At 43.4% G+C, this 9,043-nt stretch overlaps 1 pseudogene; it reads left to right on the top strand.

Moving 5' to 3' along the window:
• Nucleotides 1-580: 580 nt before the first annotated feature.
• LOC123795416 (small ribosomal subunit protein eS24 pseudogene) lies at nt 581-1,030 on the top strand (annotated as a pseudogene).
• The last annotated feature ends 8,013 nt before the right edge of the window (nt 1,031-9,043 follow it).

Raw genomic sequence — 9,043 nt, 5'->3', positions numbered from 1 at the left:
AAGGTATAAGTGAAAAGCCAATTTTATACAGAAGCGATTTCTGGATAATTGTGAGTGCTACCATCCTGGGACTCGTGGAGAAAATATTAGAAGTAGCATAAAATAAGTGAAAATATGTGAACACTCTAAAATGAATCTGCTTTTAAAACAAAGCAGGCTTCTCAGCATTAAAAACTTGCCCCAGGAGGTAACCCTTTTTCAGTTTAGGAAATATTCTGCTTCTTTGTGATCTTTGCAGTAAAGATTTCAAGCCAGCTCTCACTGGATAGAATTTAGCATCTGTGACCCTAGGTCCCTTGTCTTCATAAATCAGAGCAAAATGCTACGTAATATCTAACACCTTCCCCTTTCTGTGTCAGAGGAATCTTTATTCCCTGGTCCAGCCTCAACAGAGGAAGTACCATTGCTCTGTTCACACCATGGGAGGAAAGCTTTAACCTTTCAAGTAGTGATTCTTAACTTTCTCCTCCTTACTGCAAGTGAAGGATACGGAGCTGACCCTCTGTGTGGGGTGGGAGGGTGTGTTTGAATAACAGCTAAGCTCTCTTCCTCCCTGGCTGCTTGAAACTCAGCCGCCATCATGAACCACACAGTGACTATCTGGACCAGGAAGTTCATGACCAACCAACTACTTCAGAAACAGATGGTCACTGGTGTTCTTCACCCCGGAAAGGCAAGGGTACCTAAGACAGAACTTCGGGAAAAAGTAGCCAAAAATGGACAAGACTGCACCAGATGTCATCTTTGTACTTGGATTCAGAACCCATTTTGGCGGTGGCAAGGCAACTGGCTTTGGCATGATTTAGGATTCCTCGGATTATGCAAAGAAAAATGAACCCAAACACAGACTTGCAAGACATGGCCTACATGAGAAGAAAAGGAAGTCAAGAAAATAGCAAAAGGAGCGTAAGAACGGAATGAAGAAAGTCAGGGGCATTGCAAAAGCTAATGTTGGTGCTGGCAAAAAAAAAAAAAAAAAAAGTGAGCTGGAGATTGGACCAAAGAAGGAGTAAAGATTCTGCAGTGACTTTATCTGTGGCGATTGTGCAGATTTTTCATGAAAGGATTAATAAACTAAGAACTTAAAAAAATAATATAACAGCTAAAGCATAAGGAGTGTTCATGACATATATCAACACTATTCTCAGTCCTTACATGCATAGCTCTTTTAATCTTGACAACGCTATGAAGTAAGCACTAATTACCCTCATTTTGATAGACAGACACTGAGGAACGAAGGGCAAGAAGGAGCCCAAGCTCACTCAGCCATGACTTTTATGAAGCCAGAATTTGAATCCAGGCACTCTGACAACAAACTCACCCAGGGGCTTTCCCCTCCCTGAGCAAATGGAAAAATCCCAAATCTCAAAATCCCTGCTGGAGAGAACTTACTCTATAGAAGAGGGAAATACCAGAACCGTTCACTGTGAAAGCAAGAAAACAGGGATGCTGAGACAATGGGCCTCACGCTTGACGGGGAGTCTACTTGAGATTTTCTCCCTCTGCCCCTCCCCACCCCCAAAAAAATCTTTAAAAAATAAAAATAAGGTTAAAAAAAAAAAAAAAGCAAGAGAACAAAGTGCCCTCGGTCACCATTATAATATTCTGCCTGACCCAACAACAATGTTTGGTTGACAAATAGATCATTCTTACTCAGGAAAGAATGAAAAAATGTGTTTATTAGATGTTCACTATCGTTACGGGGCACTTTTCACATTGTGTTGTGCAAGCTCCTTGCAGCCACCTGTACCTAAGGACATATCTTCATTTCTCTCTCTCAGCCAATCACCTGGCACAGAGGAGGTAAACCGTATATAAAGCAAATAATTTTTGAACAAATGAAATTGGACAAAGAGCTCTGGATCTCGCACATGGCGCCATGACGCTTATGTCCAGGTGATCGTGTCTTGCCCAGATCCACATGCTTTTGAGAGTGGAGGAGGGGGCTGGTGCTATCACTCCAGGACAAGGAGCCCTTCCTGTCGGAGCCGTGTTGCTGCATTAAAGCACGACCAAACAAGTCTGCAGAGTCGCAAGGCAAAGTGATTTATGAACGTGTTAGAGTACCATATTTTAGGGGCGCCTGGGTGGCTCAGTCGTTAAGTGTCTGCCTTCAGCTCAGGTCATGATCCCAGGGTCCTGGGATCAAGCCCCACATCAGGCTCCCTGCACGGCAGGAAGCCTGCTTCTCCCTCTCCCACTCCCCCCTGCTTGTGTTCCTTCTCTAGCTGTCTCTGTCAAATAAATAAATAAAATCTTAAGAAAAAAAAAAAAGGATACCATATTTTAGAAGAAAGGCTGATGTGTCAGACAAACCTGCAGCTCCTACCTGAGTGCCTGCACGATGTCTGCCTGCCCCTTTACTCTTCGTTCTTAGTTTAAAAAAATTTTTTTAAAGATTTTATTTATTTATTTGACAGAGACAGCCAGCGAGAAAGGGAACACAAGCAGGGGGAGTGGGAGAGGAAGAAGCAGGCTCCTAGCGGAGGAGCCTGATGTGGGGCTCGATCCCATAACGCTGGAATCACGCCCTGAGCCGAAGGCAGACACTTAAGGACTGCGCCACCCAGGCGCCCCCGTTCTTAGTTTAAATTTTAAAATAAACGATAAATACTTTGCAAAGTTTTCAAGGTCAAACTCTTGGAGCACTTTTATCCATAATTCTAATTTTAAAGATTAAACTTTGCGATCATTTACATAATGTTAGGGGGAGCAAAACTTTATAGGCAATTCAGAGAAGGCTCTTCTTTCTAGTAAAAGAAAAAAAAAAACCCAACCGTGTAATTTTTCAATCTTTGTCTCTGCGGCCAGGAAAAAAAAAAAATTCTGGTTTCTATGAATTCCTTCCATATTCTAGCATTTTGGGACCAGTGGTAGTGGGGGAAATCTGGTTGTTTACATCCTTATAAATGATTAAGCTTTCCTGTTTTGCCAACTCAGCCTTTTAAGTCTCCTAGGAGCTAGAGCAAGGATATAATATCATCTGTGGTGTTATTAGCAAACATAAAAGGAAATGACTGTGTGGCTCATAGACACCACTTACGTTCCATTGTAGACGAGGAAGCAGGAAACATAAGCATAGTAGTTATAGATTTAAATGGTTTGCCTGTTGTTCCATAAAACACTTGTTTCATTTACTCCTCTAAGTCTGTGCAATTCAGCTCAGCTACTGTGAAGTAGAAAAAATTATCAATTAGAGCCGCAGTCGGCTGGTCCTGAATCACAGGGCTTCAGTACCCTGGTGCGTTATGATACCCGAAGCTATACCCTGCTTCCCGCCCCAGCACACACATCGCAGCAGGGATAAAGGTGTTCAGGGGGTAGATGGGTACGGAAAATTAATAGAGAGCAAAACCAAAACGGCACAAAATTTTAGAAGATTGAGATCTGGAAAGGCGTAACAATAAAAATGAAAAATGCTATCTGCCCTACAGCTCCGGCCCCTTTAAGTTCACTAAGGCTAGATATCCAGATTGGCAAAATCGGGCGGGACTGACAGGTCATTTAGTCCCTCACATCAGATTCAAGAGGTCTAAAATTGAGCTTATTTTCTCCGTTCTCTGCCATCCTACTCCAGCTGGTCGGTCAATGGCGAGACCACTGGCAAAGGCCTGAAACTGAAGTCATTTTAACTGAAGGCCAAGCCCCTTCCATCTGCACGGCGATCAGTGGGCAAGTGCTGTGGACCATTTCTGTTTTGACATATTTCTTGTATCCTTTGCTCATTCCTCGTTTCCATTGCCTCGCTCTGGTCCACGGATTTGTTGGCGGACCATTAGAACAGCTCTCCGGTTGGTTCCTCCAGCAGCACATCATCCTCCCCTTCTAGCCTGTTCTACATACTCTGAGTGACAGGCTCATCTTCCTGAAACTCCACTTTCACTTTCTTCTACAGGGAGTTTCGGTTACTCCAAAGCCCTCCATAATCTAGGTTTCCTCCATCCTCCTCAACCTTATCCTACAGGTTCCGAATATTTATTCTCTGATCTGGTCAATGTCTTCTCTACACAAGCCCTCCCACCTGTCCTTGGCCCCCTCGCCTGGCATACCCTCCATTTCCCCTCTGTCCTTTACAATTCAGCAGCAAGTTCAAGCCTTAGCATCAACCCTGCTTTCTCCGAATTATATTGTTTGATCAACATTTGACTTTTTTGGGGTTTTTTTTGTTTTTTTGGTTGTTTTTTTGTTTTTGTTTTTTTTTTTTTTTGTAAATCAACAGAGCACTGGGCTGTCCTTGTGAGTGGTCCATTCAACCTTGAACAGGGGAGGCAGACGGAGGGTCATAGTGCCTATGGGCAGGCTTCCATGTCAGATGTTCTCTTAAGAATGTGATCTTCGGGGCGCCTGGGTGGCTCAGTTGTTAAGCGTCTGCCTTTGGCTCAGGGCGTGATCCCAGCGTTCTGGGATCGAGCCCCACATCAGGCTCCTCCGCTGGGAGCCTGCTTCTTCCTCTCCCATTTCCCCTGTGTTCCCTCTCTCGCTGGCTATCTCTCTGTCAAATAAATAAATAGAATTTTTTTTAAAAAATGTGATCTTGGTATGGAACCTGTGTCTAATAGATGCATGGGTAAAGAGGTGGTATATATACACTGGAATATTACTCAGCCATGAAAAAGAACGAGAGCTTTACCATTTGCAACAACACGGACGTACCTAGAGGGTACCGTGCTACATGAAATAAGTCAGACAGAGAAAAGCAAATGCCAGATAATCTCCCTTATATGTGGAATCCAAAAAACCAAAACAGACTCTTATATACAGAGAACTGGTGGTTGCCAGAAAGGAGGTGGGTGGGGCAATGGGTGAAATAGGGGATTACGAAGTACAAACATTCAGTCATAAAATAGATAAGTCACAGGGATGAAAAGAGCAGAGAATATAGTCGCTAATATTGTAATAACATTGTATAGGGACAGATGGGGACTATGATTACTGTGGTAAGTATGGAGTCACGTATAGAATTGTCAAATCGATGTTGTACATGTGAAATTAATATCACATTATACATTAATTATACTACAATTAAAAAAAAAGAGGGGCACCTGGGTGGCACAGCAGTTAGGCGTCTGCCTTCTGCTCAGGGCGTGATCCTGGCGTTCTGGGATCGAGCCCCATATCAGGCTCCTCCGCTATGAGCCTGCTTCTTCCTCTCCCACTCCCCCTGCTTGTGTTCCCTCTCTCGCTGGCTGTCTCTATCTCTGTCAAATAAATAAATAAAATCTTTAAAAAAAAAAAAGAATATGATCTTGGGTTACTTCTCTCAGCCTTGGTTTATTAATCTGTAAAATGGGGATACGATTAGGACCTACTTCACGGAAGTGTGGAGAGATTAAAAGGGACAATCCAAACAAAGTGGTCAGTGATGTGCCTGATATGAAAGGTTAGCGGTTATTACTCATGAGACATTCGCTGAGTCCAAGCTCAAGGATGCTTCATCTAGAAGTTCGCTACCCAGGGGAAGAGAAGAAAACAGACCAGAGTAACTTAGGAATCCAGGAGAAAGGTCAGGTTCACGAAGGAAAGATGATGTGGTTGGTTTGGAAACGCGGAGACTGAAGCACCAACAGGACAGCCATTCACAGAGCCATGATTGCCACATATACTTGGTTTGCCCCTTCAGATCTGTTCATCCTCCTTCACTCTGCCCTAGGCTCTAGGCTCCTGAGAGACGACATCGATAGCCTCCTATGCCCTCTGGCTTCTGTCTGAGTTTGGTCAATGGGCAGCCAAGCAGAAGGAGGGAAAAGGGTGAAGTCTAGGTATTTACTTCTTTGGTTTCTTTCCAAGGAGGCCCCCTCGGGCTGGTAGAGTCCCTTAGCAGAAGGGCACTGTTCTCTCCAGGCAGCCTGCTCTCCACAATGCTCTCTCCTTCTAGGTTCTGGTAACCTCTCCCTGTCCTTATGCCTTTGGATTTAGGGCTGGTGAAAGCTGGGCTACCATTAGCCCCTTGTAATTCCCCTACCCCCAAACCTATGTAAACAGTCTCTTTGTAAATAAACCCTTTTGGAATTGTCCCAGTTTTGGGACATCTGTGTGCCATCTGTTTGGCCATCTGTTTCCTGTCGAAATCCTGAGTGATACACCGTGTTGATTTGGCCATTGGGATTTCAGGTCTAGAATCTGGGAGGGAGATATAAATTAGAGACCAGTCTAAGCTGGGGGGTGAAGGACATTGCTGACTGAGAGGGAGAGGAGGAAAAGAACAGAGGCAGACTGTTGGGGGATCTTCTATTCCGGCAGGAAGAGAAAGTACACACCAGCTTTGAGACTGAGAGTAATAACAATGCTCCATTCTCAGGACCCTGATATTCCTAATAACATCCTTCCAGAAAGATGTAGAAATGCAATCATCTTATTGATGGGGCAGCCATTTTAAAATATCATCAGGGTGCCTGACAGCTTGGATGTGGCTTAGAAGCAAGATTGAGCTCTTTGTGCATACTTATTTGCATAGGAACCTCACCTTTCAAATTTCAGATTTTTATTTTTAATAGGCAATACATTTGCATGACTCAAAATCAAAAAGTAAAAATAAAAATAAAAGGAATACATTGATAGTCCCTCTCCCATCTCTGTCCCCATTCAACTTGTTTGTGTCCTGCTTTCTCCAGTACTTTTTATTGGTTGCTTATACATTCTTCCCAAGTTTCTTTTTGTAAATACAAGCTACTATAACTATATATTCTTACTTCCCTTTCTCACACAAAAGGTATTATGCTAGACGTACTCTATCTTGATTCCCCCCCCCCACTTAATGGAAGATGATTCCATCTTCCTCCCCAGTTTTTCCCTGAGAAGGGCATAGAATCCCATAGAATGGAGGTGCCACTGATTATTTACCCAGCTATAGAGGAGCTCTGATGAGTGCTGCCGTCCAGCCACAGGTCCCTAACTGCATCTCTCAAGCACTTTCCCCTCCCCACGAGCATCCAGCGTCCCACTGCTGCCTGCTTCTCTTCATGCTTTGTTTCCCACTCAGTAGAGACAAATCGAAGGCTTCAGAAGGCTCTCCCTCGATCCCCTGCTACCAAATATAAACCCCCACCTCCATCTGCACTCACTCTCCTCTTCCCTCAGGCTGCAACTCGGGGCACACTTCACCTCCTGTTTAATGCCAACCCGTTCATCTCGGATTAGAATCCCATCTCTGTTCCACCTTCTAGGGACCTTACATTAGTGATGACCCCAGGTTCCCTCTTGTACATTAAACTTCTCTCTCGAAACTGGATCATAAAAATACAACCACCGCCCCGCCCCTTGACTTTAGCCTCTAGTTACTGAGCTCTCCTCCGTCAGAGTCACACTTCTTGGGAGAGTTGCCCGTAGTCAAAGTTTTAATCTCCCTTCTTGCTACTCACTCTTCCATCCATTTCAGCCCATTCTACCTCCATCAACCCACCAAGGCTTTTCATACGAAGTGACCTGTGATCCCAAGGTCATTCAACAAATGTACATCTCGGCCCTAGCCTCTTTGACTTAGCAACACTTGACCCTCTTTGTGATTCTCTCCCCTTTGGGAATTCTTCCCTTGAGGACACTATCTGCTCGTGGATTGCCTCTTACATGGCTGGCTTCTTCTCCATAAACCGGGAATGGTTTTTAACCCATAGTTAGGTGTTCAAGGAATAGCCCCTGAAGTAGGGGGAGGTGTGAATGAGACATTTGGACTCATTCACTGAGGCACAAAATTAAACGGGGGGGGGAGTGTTTATCAGTAAACAGGATAATATTTTAATGGATAGATCTAAAAATTCAATCAATGCAAAAAATCCACAATGAATAAAATATCAAAATTTTAAGTGAAGACCAGTGCTGTGCTGATTCAGATTGGAGCCCAAGGTAAGAAAAAAATGTATGTCTCTATAACATGTTCTGATGTATCGCTTTTTTTTAAAAGATTTTATTTATTCATTTGAGAGAGAGAGAGAGAGAGCACAAGCAGGGGGAGGGGCAGGGGGAGAAGGAGAGGCAGAATCCGCACAGAGCAAGGAGCCGGACATGGGGCTCAATCTCAGGACCTGGAGATCATGACCTCAGCTGAAGGCAGACGCTTAACCCACTGAGCCACCCAGGTGCCCCTGTTTTGATGTGTTTTATAATAGCTAATTTGTTCCCTGAACATTGGATTAGTTGGAAAAATATTGAAAAATTGAAAAGTAGATGTATCAATATGTTAAGTTTAAATATATTTATACCAAAAAGGAGTGATGGTTTTACTTCAATTTAAAAATTGTTAAAGATGATCACTTGTCAAGAGAAATTTTAAAACATGACAATTCTGTTATCTTAATTGAAAATGAGGAAATCAAAGAAGTAACTTTTGAAAATATTGTTGAATTCGCTTCCATTAAAGCTGAAGTCCCATTTTTTTCTTCTGTCTCAAAATTCAGTATAGTGTATTATGGAACTATCCAGAAACATCACATTGTACTCTATTTATTAAACCAAAGTTCAGATTTTTTCCTACTGTCCCGCCAGCCTGGTGAGAACTTTAACCTCAGTCATTTTGGAAGCTTCCCATCCTAGAACTGGGAGAAAGGTCTGCAAGCCACCATTCCCCCTCCCCCTCCTCCAGGCACTGAGGGGCACCCTACATCCCCTGGGGGCCTTCAGACTCAGTGTTTCCATGATGTCTGAGGTCTCTGAAAGGCCCTGGGATCTTTGCTAAGGTTGAGAGCTTGAGCTGTGTGTGGGGGCCTTTAAAATTCAAGACCCTTCAGGCCTCCGTCTCTTTGCCTGCTGGATATTTACCAAAACCTGCAAGTCTTTAACTTCAAGACCCTTTTGTGGGACTTCATCAAGATAACAAGCTTCTGCACAGCCAAGGAAACAGTCAAAAAAACTAAGAGGCAGCCCACGGAATGGGAGAATATATTTGCAAATAACACTACAGGTAAAAGACTGATATCCAAGATCTACAAAGAACTTCTCAAACTCAATATGCAAGAAACAAATAAACAAATCATAAAATGGGCAGAAGATATGAACAGACACTTTTCCAATGAGGACATACAAATGGCTAACAGACACATGAAAAAATGTT

Source organism: Ursus americanus, chromosome 12, assembly GCF_024610735.1.
Source record: "Ursus americanus isolate L20-20 chromosome 12, mUrsAme1.1.p, whole genome shotgun sequence".
Classification (NCBI taxonomy): Eukaryota; Metazoa; Chordata; class Mammalia; order Carnivora; family Ursidae; genus Ursus; species Ursus americanus.
This window is presented reverse-complemented; position numbering and strand designations above follow the sequence as displayed.